Source organism: Xiphophorus maculatus, chromosome 22 (genome assembly GCF_002775205.1).
Source record: "Xiphophorus maculatus strain JP 163 A chromosome 22, X_maculatus-5.0-male, whole genome shotgun sequence".
Classification (NCBI taxonomy): Eukaryota; Metazoa; Chordata; class Actinopteri; order Cyprinodontiformes; family Poeciliidae; genus Xiphophorus; species Xiphophorus maculatus.
Window position 1 is genome coordinate 21,218,636 of NC_036464.1, and position 22,155 is coordinate 21,240,790.

The 22,155-nt window shown below is 37.8% G+C and overlaps 1 protein-coding gene across 3 annotated transcripts in view; it reads left to right on the forward strand.

Moving 5' to 3' along the window:
- LOC102223098 (inactive phospholipase D5-like) overlaps positions 1-22,155 on the forward strand; it is a 57,419-nt gene that overhangs the window by 16,959 nt on the left and 18,305 nt on the right. The gene's annotated exons all lie outside the window — the stretch shown is intronic.

The following is a 22,155-nucleotide window of genomic DNA, read 5'->3' on the forward strand; positions in this document are numbered from 1 at the left end:
TTTTGCAGCTGTTGTCTGAAAGACAGATGCAGTAAACTTTTTTTTTTATAGCTTTGTGTCCTTGGCTTGATGGAATGGTGCATAAAAAATGTGAAAGCTCATCTATTTTCAGTCTGAAACAGTTGGAATTATAATTTTCCTTAAGCTTTTTTTTCACAGAGCAATTAAGAGCTACGTCCATTTCACATTAGCTAAGTAAGGGAAGTTCTTGATATTGAGAGATAGTCAAAGTGTAAAAAAGTAGTATGTATATGAAAACAATGATGAAAGGGCAGAACTGTTCTACAGACATTTTAAGCTGCAACAACCTTGACGTTGGAGAACAACTGTAACTCAACCCATAATGAGCTGAATTTGATTTTCTTCTTTAACTTATTTTATTGAGAATCTCATAATGCAAGGCACAAAGATGAATTACGTCCAAAACACAATGAATGCCAAGACAGATAGCTCTAGCAGGTTCAACAGCCAGATCATCAAGGTGATTCTGGGTGTTGTTAACAATCAAAAGGCTTCTCAGATGGAAAATGTGTTGTTTTGTAGATATGTTTACATTTGATGTGTCCTATATCTGTACAAAATATTTGATGACTTCCATAGGTGATTTATTAATAATCCCTCTCTCTAGTCATTTCTGCTGTTTACCCATAAAAACTGGGTTCCCTTTCAACCACTACACATTAGCATTAGCATGTCGCATTAGCATGAAACGTTTTCCCAGGGGCAGAAAACATGTTTGAAAATGAGCTGGGAATGAACATACAGAGTTTAAATGGCGAGAGACACAATTTTCATGATAATACTGAGCAAAATACAAAATGTCAATGTCCATAAATGTGAGACTTTTGACTTCTTCCATTCACTGTTATGCTCTGTGTATCAACTAATTAGGAAAAATTAGTTGATGCGCAGTCTTTTTGAAGCCTTTATGGGTTTCAAAAAGACAAAACTGGTAGGTAGGTAGGATGTTTGAATGGGCTGCATAAAAAGAATGAGAAGTAAAGAAAAAGGTATTTCTGTGACACAGCAGTTCCTGTTCTGCTTTCACTCAGAATTTAAAAGAACAAAAAAAATAATAATAATAATCCCGGCTCAGTTATTTTAAAGTTGGCCCCCCTCTTTCCCAATTTTATGTGTGCCACTAAACGTCTGGATAGGGCAGCTCATTACTGCAAGCATCAGCATCCTTGAAGGCTGCATGAGGTATGCAGCGGGCTGACAGGCTGCCAGCACGCACAAAATAAACTCACATCCTCTTGGCTAAAAGTAAAAATAAGGTTGTACAAAACCAACAATGGTATAGATAGTCCTGAAATAAAAGAGATGGGCCTTTTTATATGATTATATCTAAGCAGACTGAGTTTGGTTGTGAGGTTGTTTGGTTAGAATACATCAAGAAACAATTAGAAATCCTATTTAAGGGGAAGAGCATGACTTTTGTTTCATCCAAATTTATTATAGATGCACAACATGAACATCTATAATAATGCTCATTTTTATAGATGAACATTATATAAAAATGTTCATCTATTTTTAGATGAACATGTATTTGCTTTTTTATACATTATATAACAAAGCAAAGCAAAGTTTCTTTGCTTTATACTACAAATATGATGGCACTTACTGTATTAAGGAGGATAATTGTAATTATTTCCGTATAAATATAAATAGATTCTCATCATTTCAAGTTCTGAAGATTATCAGTATCATTATCTCGGCTTGTTTCAGCCTCTGAACTAGCAGCTAAAATGGCTTGTGGATGATCAGATTCATATTCTGGCTCAAACATACAATACTGAACCCAGGCAGGTGAAACATTACCTCTGTCTGAGATTTTCATTCTAAAGCGAAATGGTCCGTCTGTCTGGATGGAAAATCCTTCAGGATCCACTGTGGGATCTATTGAAACTCACTCATCCAGAACGGTGCTTACTAATGCCACAAAAATGAAGCTAATTTCTTTGACTCAGCTCTTGATGCTTACAAGTACTCTCTATTTACTGTGGTCTTCCCTGGTCACTAAGAAGGAACACACATTTATATTAAAACAACATCATATTTTTGTGATTATAAATCCATATATTTTATTAGAATTTTTAGAAAAAAAAATCATATATATATAAACTATATATACTGTGTATATATACAGTTTATATATATAATTGCGACAGACTGGCGACCTGTCCAGGGTGAACCCCGCCTCTCGCCCGGAACGTTAGCTGGAGAGAGGCACCAGCAGCCCTCCCGACCCCACTAGGGACAAGGGCGTTAGAAAATGAATGGATGGATGGATGAATATATATAGTTGCAGTAAATGTAAAAGAGATGCATATGCAGCTATTTTGTTTAACCTTAATGTTTTCAGTTCTGATCTAAATTCAGTGCTTTAGGCCCACAAAACTCTGCTCTTCATAATACACGTAACGCAAGTGCTCAATCATACAGCTGACAAGGTGATACCATAAAACGCACCCACACATATAAACTAGTCAGAGCGGTGAACATGCACAAGTACTGTTCTTGTTAAGCAGCACCTCTTCAACACTGCAAATGAATCTCTTGCAGCTCAAAACACCAAGTCAGAGGTGTCAACTGGGGAAAATGCTCTGCTCCACAAAAGTTCTGCAGTGGGTAAGGCTGGATGGCTTTAAATAAAATGTGTCTTTGATCACTAGACACAAAAGATCTTTTGTAGAGTAATTTGTCTGTTTTCGTCACCAAGGTGATACTTCATCGGGGGTGGGGGGGGGGGGTGATCTAATCAAGTTGTTTCCCTGAATGATGCTTTTCAGAGTGCAGCCCCTCAGAGGATCAGATGAATTAAAGCAGAAGAGACAGGAGCCTGATCTCTCATTGTGATTGACTTTGGGCTTCCTCTGTTCTCTGCCTTTTTTTTTTTTTTTGTTCCCTTTCATCGCGGCCATTTAGCCAAAGCCCTGCAGCTTGTCGGGATATCAAGTCCAAGCAGCTCAGCTGGCAAAACTTTAATAAAACACTTTTAGCTTGTATAGTGTGTGCATCTTTGTAGATAAGTGTGTGTGTGTGTGTGTGTGTGTGTGTGTTCTTGTTTTTATCACCTCATGGGGACTTCAGTCTGTTTACACAGTCACGTCATGGGGACCTACTCCCTGTGTGTGTGTGTGTGTGTGTGTGTGTGTGTGGGTGTGTGCGTGCGTGCGTGCGTGTGTGTGTGTGCGTGCGTGTGTGTGTGTGTGTGTGTGTGCGTGCGTGTGTGTGTGTGTGTGTGTGTGTGTGTGTGTGTGTGTACACACACTCAGTAAACCATCCTCCGTCTAGGTACACCAGCTGAGACAGTGTAATTGAAAATCCTGCTGATTCCAGTGCTAACCTGCAGACTCACACACACACACACATTCCCTCACACACATAACGTGCGCGGGCGGTGAAGAGCTGCTGACGGTGACATGTCCGGTGGCAACATGAAACTTTAGCAATAACAGATAAGCAGAGTGGCGGGAAATGGCTGGCATTAAAACGTGCTGTGTGCTTCAAAAGGTTGGAAACACCAAACGCTCAATAAAAGCTCGTATCATTCCATCAACTTCAGTTTGTTGTGACCGTGATAATGCATGTAGCGTAATATTAATCATCACTTTTATCAAATAAACAACAGAAATATCGCATAATGTAAGTAGCAGTTTGGAGTGGTCCAAAAACATATCAACTACAGTAATATCCTCCTCTCTTTAGACCCCTCATGGATGTACTGTTATGCCTTCATGGGCCGCCTGTTCTGTCGCTACACCATGCACTACCAACTCACCAGTTTTTCTCTAATCTCTACTATGGCACAAGTAATTGTTCTCCCATTTCAAATATGTGATGTTTTGTTTAATTTCCACATGCTGCAAGCCGAATTATCAACAAGTCATATCAAAAGGGAACATGGCTAAACATGCTACTGCAGCAGACACTTGTCATGAGCAAGACATGACTTTATGAATGACTGTATGTGTGTGGAGTGTGGAGTCACACATTATCTTTAGTTGCAAATAACATTTTGGCAGAACATCATAGCTGCTTTCCTAACCAACTAGGCCGGTGTTGATTCTTTTGAGATTATGTAACTGTTAAGGAAAAGGGACAGAAGTAACAGCAGCAGAGTTATATTGTAACTCTGATGAAATGTAGCGTGTTATTTCTGCTGCTCTGTAAACCTACGCTCAGTTTTTTTCATTTTAATGCAGTATAGGATAAAAAAAAAAGTCGTATTTTTAAGAAATTATTCTTAAAAATTTGGTATTGGTGCAGGGGACCAAACAGGAAACCCTCACCAAAATAACTATATAGTTAACGATACTTATGACAGAATTTAATTCAGGCAAACCAATCCATTTTCTATTCATCTTATAAACTGCATGAAGGAGATTTGGTTCCAAAGTGTGACAGACAAACAAGGTCTACAAATAAGATAAAATGAAAAATGTAATAATAATGACCTTGTGGAAAAACATGAGACTTAGATGCTGTTTTTTTTCTCCAGCTGCTACAAGTTAATTAAACATTAACATAAAACCAAGACAGAGAAAAAAAAATCCAATATCTTCTGCGTGCAAACAGAAGCCTCCAAGAGAAAGAATGGCTTCTCATTAGAGCACTCAGAAGGAATATTTTATTAGATTAATCCAACATCAGTCTCTGCTGCTCTGCCTGGCTGCCTTTTTACCCAATGTTTTAGTATATTGTTCTCATAAAGACGTGTCTATTTTGGTTCACCCAAACCACAGGCTCCCATGATAATAGTTAAAATAGTAAAAAAAGATCTTCAAAATAATTGCAAACTTCCTGTTGAGTAGCAGCAAGTATTCTAAGAGGCAGGGGAATGAAGAAACATACAGTTAGGATTAGACTTAAACAACAACATGTTATTAAAACCAATAGAAAACCTGAAGCAAAACTGTCATAATCACGGCACATTATAATGCACATCACATCCTCTGGTTTTGCTATCATTCTTTCTTGTTTTGTCACGAGAACATTTTTATCTAATTTCCTTTTACGTCTTAGACTAGCCAGCGATCTCTTGACAAAATAAAGAATATCTTTCTAAATCTTTTGTTACGACGCCTTTCTGAAGGATTGTTTTGAAGAGGCATTTTCAGATGTGCTCTTTATGTTTTTAAATACTTGCAGTTAGCTTATTTGAACATAGAGTTCTGTCTTTAATTTACTCAATAATTGTTGTGTAAGTGCCAGAAATCAGTTTATTGTTCACAACAAGAAATTTACGCACACCCTGAAGCCACCCAGAATTTCACGTGATTCAGATTAAACATCATCCTGTGGCTCTCATCATTGTTTAAATAATCAATAAACAGATTCAGAAACATATTTGTTTTTCTGCCACTATCAGCGTGTCTGATAAACGTTTTATAACGTTTTTTACTCAAATTAGACGAGAATCCCCACATCTTCAAAAGTAGCCATGTTTTACAGTCCCATCGTCATGTTCTTTGACAGAGCAGCCTATCACTTGACACGGTTAGCATTAGCAGCCATTATTAATATGTTGGGTTAAAGAAACAACAGGGTACAAAAACATTTGCAAAGAATAGTACATGCAACAGCTGGAAGGGGGAAAAAAATTAAATCAAGTTAAAAATGTTAAAATAGTTTTAGTAACTGTGGATTAATCGTGTTTAAGTGGCCAAAAGAATTGTAGAAACAGACAACTAAACTCCCTAAATGTAATCAACCACGGAACAGTTTTGTGTCTCCTTTTTCGTCAGCACGTGCCAAACGGTGGCAGCCAAGTGAACGAGGACGGATGCTGGAGCAGGGCTGCCACCAAGCAGGGACTGAGAGTTGATTGAGTGGGCTCAAGTCTCATCATAGTCAGCGGGGTTCTCGTGTCATTTTAATGGGACTGTAATTGACGTATCGATTCAGAGAGCAGAGCCGGGATCAATGTGCTGAGCGAGACAAAGTAGAAGGACAAAACTCCTCGCAGAGCAATTGTCACAACTGAAAGTGGATAGCAGCGACATCTTATAACTTAAACAGCACAATTTGATGGGTGGAAATGTTTTCTACAGGTGTCCACATCACACCAGGTGTTGTTTTTTTAGGAAAACTGGCAAGTGGGAACATTTTAAACACATTCTTTTGACATAATAAGCTGTCGTTGTTCACACAGAAGCTCTGTCTCCTGTGGATGGAAGGAAGATGCAAATTTGAGGTAGTTGAAGTACAAGAAAATCTAGTGAAAGACGTAACGGCCTCAGACTGGTTGTAAAGCTTTCATGACCAAGGCGAGGTCAAGCAGGAGGAGTAGAAAATGAGGATAACAGCAAAGTGGTTCATCATTTTGAAGTAGAAGAAAAGAATGCATGCAACAGTTTGAATGCACATCTGAAAAGTGTATTCAGTCACACTGGCTCAAATGAACTGTTATGAAGAATTAACATTTCACTGCAAGCAAAGTTGAAAGCATTTCCAGGTCTCTGCTTCGTGCAGCTAGAGAATGAAATGCTATTCAGATTGCATGGATTTTTTCAGAAACTCTTGATTGATTCTTGATTGACTCTTGATTCTAACTCATAAATATGTTTTGATCCGAACCATTTCATTGCAGTTCTTCTGACTATTGTTCTTGTTCTCTATGACAGGGTAGATTTTTTTTTGGTCTTCAGATATTATTCTATTGCCAGTAACAACAATAGGATCTTTGTCAAAAATGTGGGTTTTTTCCATTTTGAGAAGTTTTGAATTGTCAGTATTTTTTGAAAGAAAGAGATTATGGGTAGATCTAATATTGAAGTTTAAGTTGTTCCACAAATTAGGAGTCCGTTCCCCTCTGCTTTTAAGTTTGGTGCTGGTAGCTAATAAGGGCGGTTTATTATCTGATCGAATTGTTCTGGAAACGGGAAATGATCACGAAGAAGATCCTGGAAGTAACCCGTGGCTATGCCATTTGTAACTTTAAAAACCAATAAAAGACCTTTACTATTCAATCCGATAAGAAACAGGCAGCCAATGCAGAACCAATGCAGAGAAATCAAAACTCACGTTTTCAGGTTCCTGTGAAGAGTCGAGCCGTTTTGAGTCATTTGGTAAAGAAGATTGTTTTTCTGTCTAGTGCATTTACTATTATTCCTCCACTGAAGGGTTAAGACTCCAAAGCTTTAAAAAAAAGATTTTTTGGCTTTTGAAGCAGCAATCTGATCTTCATCTTCTTTTATTTTTTTATAATGTCACACACAAACACGCACACCCCGGCACACGCCCACACACAAGCTCAAAGAGCATTCGCGTAAGTAATTAATTTTTTTCATGTCAGCGTAAGGCCTTCAAAGATGCACAGTGGCCTTCACAAATAGGAAAAGGTCAACCAAATACCTTTATAAGGGTAAGACTGGTTACTTCTACTTTTTTTTTTGTTCACATAATGTTATTTTTCAAGTCTAATAATAAATATGCTTAAAAATCTTCTTAATGTCTTTTTGTTCAATGCGAGACGAGTGGGAGCTGAAACCGCCACTAATTTTAACAACCAAACACCGCATCCACTGTTCATCAGTCCGGATGGGATGACACATACGAGTATCCGCTCGATCGCTGAATCAATCAGTTCTGCTCCCTCCCCAGACAGAAAGGAGCACCAGTCACTCCCTGCTGTGGTGAATTTCAGCCTCTCGCACATAAATTACTTCTCAGGCTGGAAGTCTGTTCCGGCCCAGGAAACGCTGAAACGCTGCGTGAGCTGAGACTGAAGTCAGATTTTTGTTGCAACCAATTCGAGACTTTTCTTTCACAAACTGCTCGTCTCCGCGTTGTGCAGACGCGGCGTGACGAGTTGAACCGGGATCCAAAGTGCTGACCTTCACCCTCATCCTGGAGCCGGGTAATAGATCTCAGGGTTAAGGGTACAGGCAGAGATGTGGGATGAAAGGACCGAAAGAAGACAGCACATTTCCCAGCAGGGCCGGGATTGATGGGGGTTTTTAAAGTCGGTGCGTCTCTTTCAGGGTAAATCTTGTTAGGGCTGGAGCTGTTGGGACTGCATAGCTTCTCCCTCCTGCCTGTGGAGGTGATGGATGGCCATGCTGTTGGTGACTTCCTATCCATTTCATCGCAGTTCCGCATACGGGACTCATCTGTACGAGAATATCTGAAATAAAGTGGATTTGGGTTGAAAGAGAGCACTTCTTTAAGGAATTCAATGAAGACACTTAAAACAAATGTAATAAATAACTCTGCCAAACCAGATGAAATGGGTCATTTGTTTGAGTGTTGACTGTAATAGCTCTTTTTTTTTCTTCAATATCCTATCACTGAAGCAGCAGTGATGAAGAGCATTTTCTTCTTGGAACTTGGATCCTGGAGAAAATGACTGTCTTCCATTTATCAACAGACTGCTGCTCTAAAAACATATAAGGACACAATTTTGGACTTTTCTTTAATTGTCTAGACCTACACCTGTAACAAAGTTAGAAAAATATAAAGTCAAGTCATTTTTTGCGCAGTGAATATCAAACATCCCAGACATTCTCCATTGAACTCGGTCCTGATCGGGACCTCAAAAAAGGCGTCAGCAGGCAACTTGAGGAAAGGGGTCGGAAAACATTGTATTGTCTTTTATTGTGGACTTATTTTGCTTTCTTCTGTAGCTTTTTTTTATCACACATTTGCACTATTGTTCTAACATATGATCAAAATATTTAATTATTTAGATTATCAGAGAATAGGAAACCAAAAACCAAACGCATAAAGACCATCTGATGTTTACGAAATTTGTTATGGAAATCCTATTTTCCCTTCTTTGATGATGTCACTGAATGTTTCTCAGCGTTTGGATGGATGGATGGATGGATGGATGGATGGATGGATGGATGGATGGATGGATGGATTGATTGGTGGGAGCTTTTTTAAAAAATCAATACTATTGTTTACCAGCTGACCTGGTTACTTTGTATGTTTTTAATCACTGTTAGAGATTACAGCTCAGAATCTGTGTTAAAAAATCCTTTTGAAACATTTGTAGGATGGGTCAGATATACCCATCCTACAAAGATACCGAGTATCTTGATATCAGATACTCGGCCTTAAGTAATTTGCTCATCTTTGATCTTACAAGTCAAATTAAACTCAAAGCCGCCGGATTCAAAACTAAGTAATTAAACTAGAATAGTCTGTGAATCTTGCATGTTTTTGTAGCTTCTATTGGTTTGAAGATAGAATCAATGTGGATTCAAAGTCAAACCATTTTATATGTTGAGTTCAATTTTAAACATATCCCTGGGTCACGCAAAGAGAGAAAAAGAGAGAAAAGTGGCAAACCACTTTTATTCCACTGCATAGTTGTTGGATATGAAATGAAAAGTAAGAAAACTTAGTTGAAAGGCAAGGAATGTAAGCGATGTGGTAAAACATTTTCAAACATTTTTTTTCATGCATTAAAGCTATCACTATAAAGACGTATGGGGCTGATTTTGTATGTTTCTTATTTCTCTTTGAGAACTAAAATATGAAAAACTTCAGCTCATACTAAAACAAACAGAGATCAAGGAAACATCCTCCAGCTATGGTTTGAAAATCAGTTGTTCTTTGTAACACTAATGAAATGAAGATGAATATTAGTTTGGTTTTTTTGTGTGTGTGTTTTCTTTCACCCTTGTGTAACATACTGTAGGTGTATGTAAATCTCAGACTGATCCAAGGTGAACTGTTTGGGGCTGAAGAAGAAAACTGAAAGCAAATCTTAAACCCCCTGGAAAGAAAAATGTATTTTTAGCCTTGTAGGCATTTCACAGTGGAGATGCTTTTTAAACGGACCACCAGCTCACTTACCAGAGACATTTCAGCTAGTTAACGAAACAGTAAGAATTTCTGAGAAAAGATGTATTAATTTAATATTTCAAAACGCTCTATTGTGCTGTTAGAAAGGAGCTTGTATAGAGATGTTGCTTGGCAACCTGTCTTTGCACTTTAAAGCACATCCTTATAATGGCTTCACATCTCACACCTGGACTTTATTTAGTTTGTGAATCGCAGCTAATCTGAGGCTACGAAAGTGAAACCTTAGAATTTAACACATTATGTGAGTTTAATGAACATTCATGCAAAGTATTGTGCTATTCGTCGGCTCATGCAGAAACTCTATCCGGGTTATTTTGCCAATTTGCCACAGAGAGGGCGGCTGGTACTCCCTGCTCTCTTTCGTCTTTTCGTTAATCTCAGCTAATGGGCGTTTCCTTCTGGCTTGTTGGTCAGACATAAGAGTCGTATTGATTTTCCAGTCTGAATTTTGCCAGCGGAATAAATTCCCAAATGTCAAACTGCTCCAGTAAAACAAAAGGACGAAGCCAAGATGAATAAAAATGGACAAGATTGACAAGGCGTTTTAATGAAAGTCCTGTTCGGGAAGTAGGACTGTTCTTGTGGTTTTAATTCAATTTAGAAGTAATGGGATCACATCTCTACGAGAGGCCTTGGTTTTTGCTTCAAGGTTGTTATAAACTGCAGTGTGTAAGCAAGAATGAGAATGCCGGCGAAGATATGAAGAAGTATCTTAAAACCAGTAATCAAGGTCGCTGCATTTGCACTTTGTCCAATAACATATATTCAAAAAATGTGTGGCAGGAAGCGAGACCTTAACCTTAGTGAAAACAGTGGAGACAAAGACACAAGAAGAGATGAGGATCTTTGTAATTGCAGTATATTTGAACTGCTAATTCACTCCTCTCCTCCGTGTATTGTGTCTCTATATAAAGGATTTAGTAGGGATTAGGGGTTGCCAGGATTATGCACCAAGTGTTTATGGTATGGTTCCCAAAAGCATCTGACAAGTGGGAATGAACAAAAATGGAAGAGCTCATTGTAATTAACATCATCTTTGTTTATATCACGGAAATCTGTAAATATTATCACATTTTGTTGTACTATATCAACTTATACAAGTTTTGAAAACAATCTGTACCTAAACCACAACTGTTAATGTTCAAAAACTACTGACATAATTCATTTAGAGCTAACAATTTAAACCAAAAATGAAGATTCTAGCATTTACTGAGACAAAAATCAGAATTTTAGTATTTCAAACGCTGTTTCTGCTATACGTTTATGATTTATGCTGTCCACATAGTTTCAGTATCACTTGTACAAAAATAAATTAATCTTTTGTCTCTAAGTGATCAGATTATGTCCCAGGTAACAGTTGAGACATTGAGCAACTTATTGTATATGAAAATGATTGATTATAGAGCGAATCTTTAGCATGTTAATGTCAGCATTAACATTGCTTACTTAGACTACAGTGATGTTGTGTGGACAGCAGCGTCATAGTGTTATATAAAATTTTCCACAGTGTAGGGTAAAAGTGAGAATGTTTTATAAGGTCTATTAAGAAACTTGAACATTTTCAAGGATTGATAGAAATTCAATCAGATGTTGCTCTTGCCCAATCTAACACACTACTCTACTTTAATATAAATGAATTAGTTTGCTCTGCATTTACTTCCATGTTGCAAAATTCTAATTGTGATTGATATGCGGCGGATAGCAATATAAACATGGTCGATACCTAATAAATTTACACATACATTTTTTTTTTGTGTAATGTAAATAATTCAGATTATGCCTGTTTTTAAGAAGCTCCCCACCTTCTGGAGCAAAAGTGAGCATTTCCATGCATGCGTCGGGACTGGACAGAGCAGTTAAACAGACTGATAGTGGAAAAAAAAAAATCTTCAAAGTCATGCAGCTCTGGGCTTCCAGCCATGACAAACCAAGCACCCGGAATCTGTTCATCCACTCCTTTCTTTGATTTAACCAGCTGTGTCAAGCTGAGGTGATTATTTCTCATTCAGATTTACCAGAAATGGAAAAAGGGCCATCTGCCAAATAATCTCAGCGTCCAAGGCTTCAACTTTAACTTGATTTACTTTATAGTCTGGGAGATATTTCCTCCTCCTCCTCCTCGAGGCTTTATCTCCAGCTCTGTTTCTGAAAAATCTTATTACCTGGACAGTAAGAAATCCTTATAAAACCAACCTGCTTCCTCCTTGAGTCCACTTACCAGGAAGTCATCTGTTTATAAAAATTGTTTGATCGTAGTCAGGAAGGGCAGAGCTGTCTGACTGCGTCTGCAGCTGGCAGAGAGCAGCAGCCCTGGATAAAGGAGCCAAACATCTTGTGTCAATTTTTCTTAAGAAAACTGACACAAGATAGGATGCAGAAAACAGCCACGACAGGTTTAACATTGTTTTTCACTTCTATCTTGTTTTGTGCGGAAATGCAGGTACAGCCACCGAAGCAGATTACATTTTTGTTGCTTATCTGCAAGTAGAAAATTATTAGTTACTCCAGTCAGATCTACATAAAACAAGTTTCATCGGCAGATTTGAAGTTTCACATGTCTGCCTGAGCATCAGTCCGGTTACAGACACGGATTCTCTCGATCTGCTTCCACGCTGATAAAGACAACTCTCCTCCTCTTAGAGATCTGATTTTACCTCGTTTTGCATAACATGAGCAGACAGGTGACCATTCATTTTATGTAATGCAGTGTAATAATGAAGTTTATTTCACCTTAGGCCTATATGATAGCATTAAAAATATGTAATGGGGATACTATTGCTAAAAGTTTTGATAGCAATGTTGATTACCATGAACCCACCTGATTGTTTTCTTTCTTTACAATTACTCAATGTCTCCACCACTCTCTGTGTGAGCTTTAGAGTCTGATTCACTGAAATGCATCAGGACTAAGCATTAAGGATATCCATTCAACTCTTACAGTGTTTCTTCAGGAATGTCAATTAGTCTGAAAAATTATTAAATTGACTGAAAATAACATGAAAACCCCACAATAACACGAGGTGAACCATTTAGCAGCAGTTTTAGCTACTTGAGGCATTTGGTGCTTCTGTTTTTCTATTTCTGGTTGAATAGTGTACAATATTTTATAAGTATTATTATTTTTCGTTGAACAAAAGGGGTAAAGGACAATAGACGATGCTTCTCCTCACTCCTTTTTGAACGTCCCACTTGCTTTCTGCGATTATCGTGTTCCACAGTTATTGTGCTTCCTTAAGTTATTGTGAAATGTATGTCATTTTGTAATAAGTGGGAAACTACAGTAGGTATTTACATATTTACATGTATGGTGTCAACAAATCCTCAACCTGAGCTACGTTTAATCTTAGTAACAAGGATACTTTTATGATACAGATTTTACTACAAATTAATTTTTCTGCTCATCTGGAATCAATGTTTATCAAGCGACCTCTGATATTTTTCCTTCACAAACTCCACAGAAAACACACTTCAAACATGATCTACATAAGCTGTTAAAATTCCCAATTCACTCCGCATTTCATGCACCACACTTGCTGTTTACCTATTGTCCCATTGTCTACCCATTCTTCTCCACCCTTCCACCACCCCCCACACACAGAGCATGCAAATACACTCTTCACACCATGGCAATGGTGTGAAGAGATCAGAGCCAAGGTTACAAAACCAAACATGTTTTATGCTCTTTAATAAAGAAGTACGTCTAAATACTCACATGTGGGTTGTGTGACTGACTTACTGCTTTTGAGTGTTGCTTTAATACCCTTCCATTCAGCTTTGATGAATTTGCAGGGGGCTATTTTTGTATCTCCATCTCCATAAACGCCACTATAAAACACTGACATTACCTTGATCAAAGGCTCTAAAAATACATTTAGGACATACAGGATTAAGAAGGGAAGGCACTGTACAGCAAAACTCAAAACCGCTCAGTTCTTTCTGAAAATTGCAGATCATCATCCAACAATGTCTCTGCAACTACCTGAGTCCAGTCGCCATGGTAACCAGCTGTAGATGGCCAACAATAGTTTCTGTATCTTCAGCGGCTGTTGTGGTTCTGCAGGTAATAGGTTTGCTGATGTTCACCTGTAGCATTGAATTAATAATAATAATATTAGAATAACTTTATTCTTCTTTAATAGAATTGAATTACTCTATACTATAGATGCTATAAATAATTATAGTTTCAAGTTGAAGTGAGTAATTTAACTACAGGTTTCTATAGTTCCTAGAATTGTCCATACAGGTTTGATATTTAGTAAAAAAAAAAAACATAGACAGAATGTTTTATCATGTAGGATAAACAATATGGCTCTGTTGATAAAGATTAAATGTGACACTAAAAAACAGAAAAAGGGATTACTGAAATACTGAAATGTGCTATACAAGAACGAATGGACGGAGGGACGGACGGATGGATTATTTTAAAACACAAAATGGTTAAAAAAAAAAAAGCAAAGTCAAGTTTTTACATTTCTGAGAAACTGAAATGCAGTTCTTGCTGTTTTGTTTTTTTTCCTGAGGGATCGACACTAAACTTGGAGACACAAAGACAACCTGCTTCCTCAGCACTTACTTGGGGAACATGGCTGCGTGCTGTCAGATTTTGCTCCCTTGCTGTCAGTCTTTCTGCACCTCCAACTTATTAAAAGCTGCCGTACCTACATGGATACACAAACAAACCGACAAGCTGGAGACGCGTTCAAAAGTCAGGCTGACGTAGCAGAAATTCTCCTTCGATAAAGTTTAATTCCCCATGCTGTGATTCTAATGTAAAGAGCAAAGAAAAAAAGTTTTGCATAATAAGGAAACAGAACAGTAAGAAATTAAAGACAGAGTGACAGTTTAAGTTTCAAACCACAGAATAGACCAGGCATTTGTCAACAACTGATTTAATTCTGCCAAACACTGAACGTGAAGATTGTTTTTCATATTCAAAATAAACAGCAGACAGCTGAGTAAGTCTTTAAGCCTCCGCTCTTATTCAAAGAAACCCATCAGACCAAACTTGATCTTTGAAACCATTAAATAAGTGTTCCTTCAGTTTATTTTTTCCAATTTTCTTCAACTCATCTGTAGTGAATCATTCGGCGATTCTACACTGTTCTTGCTAGCAGTGTTTTAGACTACTTTGATTTATTCGATTTCCCTGAATCAGCAGTCCAGCTTGCTTCTCACTTGTCTATTCTAAGTCATTAAGAGCTTGGTGCTGTAAGTGCTGATGTAACTTACTGTACATAACTTATTTATTTTTTGTTAAGTAGCTAGCTAAAATGAGCACCGCGATGCTAAGAATAGCTGTCCAAAATCATCCTCTTACAATGTGAAAGAATGCTCTAAATGGTTTGCTAAGAGCAAAAAATCACATTTTATCAACATTACAAAACATCAAAAATTACTACTATATTCAACATATTAAAAGTAGTTGTCGAAAATCTAATTCATGTGCAAAAGCAGCTTTGAGCTGAATTGAATTAATCTGAGCTTTTTAAAAGAGATTTTTACATTTAATGGTTCAGTTCTCTCTGTCAATGTTTTACGTCACTTTCCAGAGGAAATAAAGGTTAAATCTGGACAAAGAACCAGTTAAAGTCGACTAACCTATCCGCCAGATCAGGTTGTTTATTTGATCTTCTTGCAGTGCTAAGGACTAAGATTGCTCTGCCTCTTTTCTCCAGCAGTCGGTGACGCACTTTGACACCACGACAAAGAACATGACACAAACTCTGTGAAACAACGCTACTGTTTTCTGTGCAGGTCAGGATTTAAATATTCAGGTTTACACGCCGTTTCCCTGAAACAATAAGCAAGTAAAAGCTCATCCTCGTCTACAAATCAAATTGCATGACAAATCCATTTATGGCTAGAAGAGAAATGTGAGCCGTGGACGACATGAGAAAGTCACTCTGCAGTAACGCTTAGTACAGAATCCCTATGTAGGAGGACTTTATAGCATTCTGTTTAGCATCAGGAGGGGAACGTACACTACATCAAGATTAAGTGTTTTTGAATGTGGTCACCAAACTAGAGCCTGCAATGGAGCTTTTGTTCTGTGATGCTGATGGATTGACACCAAAGCCTGACCTCTCCTGCTGATGGACATATGAAAGGTTTCCTTCAACAAAAGACAACTGCAGCTGTACCCGACTTCCTCGTTTCCTGCAGGTAATATGATGTGGGTGAATTTGTTTGTTCTTTAGTCTGCGTTGACTTTTAGACAGAAAACATGGATAAACTGGGAAAACATTGAAATCAAAATTAGTTTTAACAGTTAGAAAACTTTTCAAAATCCATATCAATGTGGGGGGGGGGGGGGGGAAACAAGTGTATTCCATTTTGTGAAAAGTCAGTCCATTTCCTTCTCATGTGCTTTTTGTGCATCTTTTGTTGGTTATGTATTTTTGATGAATTATAAAGATAAATAACCATAAAAATCCAATGGGTGATTTAGTCAGATTACATAAAAGTTTCTTAACGTTTTGCATTCCACATAATTTCAGTAGCTGCAATGCAAATTACCATTTAGATCACAAAACGGTTGCGTAATCACAAAGCGGCTTGAGTCAAGTGTGACAATGTGATTTGGAAAGGTAAACACAACCTCTTTAACAGGTTATTAACAGGACAAATACTAATAACTTTAAGTTTTTATAATAAAAGGTTTCTTTCACACCTAACCAATATACTTAGATGTTTGAGAAGACATAAAAAAGCTGTTATGACTTAATAGAGCTGATTATAGAAGTCAAAAACATTTGATTTAAAAACAGAGCTAGAAAAATGCTTTATCGGTGATGCTTGACATTTTTGGCTTTGTGTTTGTTTGAAAGTGTGTGATTACTTATTCTCCACTGCAGTAACATCATTCTACGCCGTCCATTAAACAGAGAAGATGCTTTCCACCTTGGCTTCGTACAAACCTTCAAAGATCAGCGCAACCTCTGCTGGACTAAACGTGTGCCAGACAAATTATACCAGGATATTTTCTTTGCAGTTAGACTGTTGTATTGTTTGCGTTGACTGGATTTGCTCTGTTGCCTCAAGACACGGGGACAACTCATAAGCAGATAATTGGGACAGCAACGCATTTCTCATTCTCTCCTGGGGAGAAACCTAGTCTCCCTCTCTGTTGGCGCTCTTTAGAATTACTTTAAAATGAGCCTCGAAATCTGCAGGGTGCGCTGCTGTCACAACCTTCTCTGCTCTCTGCACTATTTTTGACGCGAACCTGCTTTGGTTTCACACTTTTGTTTTTAATCTTATGACATAGCTCAGGGCAAAGAGACGTGAGCAGTTTTGTTCCAGGAGCTCAGGAAAACAGACTTTTCCACTTTACACTTTGGTGAGAGGAACGATCCTGTTCTTTGACAGATCGCCCGGAACAGATTAATGGACGCTTGGATGGGAGTTGGAGGGAGAGCAGGACACAGTCTCTGTTTAATACGGCTGCCTCTGAAGTGAGCATGTAAACATCCACCTTCTCTGCTCTGGCCTTCACCCGTCTGCGTGCCAAGAGGGCCGACAGACGGGGGAGACATAAACAGTTTTAGTGTGTTTGTTTTCATGTGAGGAAAAGTGGCGTGCTGCCTTTCACGTTGCACAGACATTTTTTTGTTTTTTGTTTTTTGTTTTTAATAGGCCATGGGGAGCTATTAGAAAAAGAAACTAAAAGCCAGAAAGCAATTTGACTCAATCGTTGTATTTATGATTGAGTCAAATTGCTTTGCAAGTCACTCAGGATTTCTGCGCTGAATGTATTCCTTGGAGCCTAAATGAGACAAATAGATACTTAATAGAGCAATAAAACTCAATCTGTGTTTCACCGTGTTAGTTGGATTCAAACATTTACAATTGTTGCATAAGGTGTAATTCTGGGTGACAGCATCGGCTTTTGTGTTGGACCCCGGGCGCTGACTCCTACAGTGTGTTTGGACAAACAAATTATCCGTTATTTATGTGGTGAATTGCATGACGGGTATTGAAATGAGCTGCAAAGAGGCTGATTTGAGCCTGTCTCCTATCATTTCCACGTCACAACAGCCTGTCTGAACATTGGTTGACCAACATCTGCCTGTAGACCTCCCCAGTTCAGGCACATATCCACCCCATAACTTTCCACAGGCAGTTTTTTTCTCAGTGCCTTTTAAAAATGCCTACACACACAATGGCTATAATGTATTCCCCATGGCAGACTATGACGTGGGGAAGACCGGAAGAAGTGACGGTGCCTTTCAATCTGTGTCACCAGTGTGGTGGTCAGAAGGGTCTTGCCCAAAGACACATTGGCAAAATGACTGAGAAGGATAGAGTTTGAACCAGCAACCCACCGGCTACTGGATGAACCCCCACCTCCTTGGCCACTGCAACCCCATAAAATACAATCACTGCAACCTGAAAATAAATGTAAACTGCGCATTCAAAGTGTCAGACGCAGCCAGCAGAAAATACGAAAATTCCCATACATAAAAGGTTTGCTTTTGTGTCTATTTATGGCCTGCTTCTCAAACAACTGTCTCTGCAGTCTACTTTCTGTAACTGAAGACGCATTGATCTCCGGCTGCGTTGCAGAGTCAGTTACTTTGTCCATAGGATGTACCTGATTGACCTCTTTGTGTATCCTATATGCTCACTGGTGTCCAACACCACATACGAATGTAGCCTCTAAGAAATACTGAAAAGTACCAGAGGTAGGCAGCTCTCCCACAGGTGGGCTTTCATATACAGTTGTCTGTCTTGCTGACATTTGGCTCAGTCGACTGATAGGTTTTGATCTGACCTCCATTTACCCTTTGAGTGTTTGCTGAGAATGCTCCTGTTAAGTGCACTAAAGGTGGATAAGAACGTTTCTATCTCCTCCCAGTTCTCTGATCGTTTTTCAATCAAACTTGTTGATTTTACTGTCTTACAGAGAGTAGGTCATTAATTCCAAACATATCATCTTTGAAATGATAGTCATTTTGACTCCCTTATTAGCATGGCATGTCTACCTACCCTCAACATCAATGGTGCAGGAAAACATGTCACTTTTCTACTTGTAGGATACTGTTGGATATGATTCCCTGCTGGGCCTGGATTCTCTAGGAGTAATAAAAAGATTCTGTGGCATGAGCAGAGCAACTTATCGGAGACAGATATACTGCTATTAGCAACCAAATTTAGGCAAATTAGGAAAAATAATAGCATTATTTAATATTGTGCTACTTTATGCAGACACTCTGTCTGCACTTATGAAGGCTCACTGTGGCTGACACAGCAGGGAATTGGATCTACTTTCTCACAAATTCAGATTATGTCTATTTGGTCACATGGGGGTCTTTTCTGAATTTACTGAATATAGCCAGGTAATTATTACACATATATAAAACAAAACTAAGATTATGTTATCAGAGGAATAAATATTTACTCTGTCCTGTACATTTCACACCCTTTGCTCCAAAACACAACACTATGTCATCATAGTGTTGTGCTGGCAGGTACTTTAAAGCTTTGTTGCGACGTAATATTTCAGAAAACATGCTTATTTTCTTAGACCCATCTCTATTTAGTTTCACAGTATTCCAGCCACAATTTCTCAATGTGCAAAGTTTCAGGTTAATGATGCATCTTTTAATAAACCATGGAGATGATAAAAAATGTGTATGCTTGCTATCAAGAATGCATGAGGCGTGCACATTCAGGGGCAAAAGGCTTATGCCTTGTTTTGGTGTGTACGCATTGTTAATGAAAGCCCTTGCTTTGATAAATAGTTCTGTGAGTCGCCACCTTTCTGTAACATCTCTGCTCGTGCCTCTTTGGCTCATTGGGAAATTCATCACCAATTGCTTTTTAGATTAATTTATCTTCCATGCGAAGACCCAAACACATACATTTCTCACACGGTAAACTAATGAATCCTTTGTGTTGGTGCGTCTCACAAAGCTTCTGCCGTATGTGAGTTTTGTCTCTGAGTATAATGAGTTTAGCTGACTGCGCTAATGGTCCGTGATGTTCACGAGTAATTAGTTTGAGCTCATCAGGCAGGTTCGAGGTGGATCAGGTGACATTTATTGTTGTTTCATGCATAGCTGAGGAGTGCTGCTGGGTGAAAGTGCCAGCATCTTTCTGAACAGAATTACAGAATGGAGAGACTACAAGGGCAAAAAAGAGACTATTTTTGTATTGTGTTGAAATAATTTTTCATTTAGATGTGTTAAAAAAAAAGATATTTCTCACTGCAAATATTGTGAAAAATGAAACTACTGTTTTTCTCAAAGTGCAAAAGATTTTTCTGTCAACAGTAACACTTTTTAAGAGCACACACACAGTTGACACAAAGGAAATCAATGTTTTCATTTCTGTAGATGTTTCTTCCATATAGACTTGCCAGTGACCAAATATCAAGATATTTAGATGTAAAGTACATTTACATGCAGTACTTCTGTATTTCAATGCCAAAGTAAATTTTTTTTAAATCATTTGAAAATATGCTTTGTGTGAAACAGTGAGGATTTCAGTATTTATTTAACAAGAATAGTTTTCTATGTAAGATTTACAACCACAAGATTTATTATAACGTTGATGGATATTTATACCAAGAATTCTTGTGACACATAATGTAGATTACCAAACAGAATCTCACAGACATGTTTTAAGACACAACAAACCACTTCACTTATTTTTAAAAGCCAGAACTGGGTGTACAAGATTGAATTTATTTTTGGATACTTTCTCATATACATAAGAGAAAGCTTGGAGGTGAGCCTCACCTCACCTCTAATTATTTAGATTGTTTCTCCCACTATGCTGATGTTCATCTGGTGCTCCAGAAAACTGCTAGATTGTCATTTAAAAATCAGGTCTTCGGTTGATTAAATGTGGAGTCCACCAGGGTTCAGTGCTAGGACCGAAACTTCTTGCTTGGTAAATTAACAACATTTGTAAAGTGTGAGAGAATGTTGCACATTCGTTTTGCTAACGATACAAATATATTTTGTTCTGGGAATTATTTAAAAATTGCAACAGAACATTTGGCTTGTGAAATATCTAAACTTAATGAGTGATTTAAGGACAAATTATCAAAAAAATTGTATAAAACATAAGTTATGATTTTTGGGAAAAGAAATATGAATAATTCTATTACAATGTCCATTGAATAGCTAAATTATTGGGAGTTGCTTTGGCTTATAAACTTACCTGGAAATATAAAAGTCTATATATATAAAATGAAACAAAAAATTTGCAAAATTAGTGGACTTTAAATAAAATAAAAAACATCTTAGAGTTATCAACACTCCAGAAATTAATTCATTGTTCCATTTCTGACTCATTGCATAGAGTCGTGGGGCAGCAAATGTAAAACACTAAACCTCTGTATATGATACCAAAGAAAGCTGAGAATTTTACATAAAGTGCATATTAAAAAAATATTTAAAAGAATTTTTTTCAAGGGATTTTGTCAACCTATGAAAATATAGACGGATTATGTAAGTTCAAAAACTCACCCAGGAGTAAATAATGGTTCAGTCTTTAATGAGCTGAAACCATTAAAGGCTGGTATTTTAGCTTGACATGCCATTTGTTGTCCATGACGCTGTGCCAAAATGTGGACAAAAAAACAAACAAACAAAAAAAAACGTTCCTGCTTCCACCATGCTCATCCTTCACCTCCACTTTAAACCCAGCCTACCAAAGGCCACCTCATTACAATCGCTCTAACATGTCCTGGAGGGAGTAAGAAAGAGGGAACAATAACTACCCGGTCCTCGCCACAGCACCGTATTTGTTGTTACACTCTGTTAAAACTGGATCACCTATAGATACACAACTGCTGCTTTATGGAGAAGAGAAGTTCAGTGTCAGAAACTAGGACTGGAGACACAGCAGAGGCCTGGCTGAATTAAAAGTATATGGAAAATGTCAAAACCAACAAAAACATGAAAAAAGGATACACCTAATATAGAATGTAGAGCTACAGCAAGATGGTACTAAGCCTCCACACGCTAGAATTTTAGGCTACTTCCGCATAACAATCTCCAACAGAATATATTACATCTCTTTCAAAGGTCTTCTGTTCCTCCAGGGACAAATCCTTTGGAAGAAACAGGAACAAATTCCCACCTCCTGTCACCAATAATGGATTATGCTCTGTTTGTACAGGGCTTGTTTGGCTGGTGGACTCCAGATAGTTTGTGTTCTTTTCCTAAAAGCTGCAATAACCTCTGAAAAAAGTAGATTAAGAAATAAACAATACTTAATTTTTCATTATCAATGTATTCTTTCCTCATCAACGTGGCAGAAACTCAATTTTTCTTATTTTAGTCTTCCATCTATCTATTTGAAAGTTACATACATATATATTTT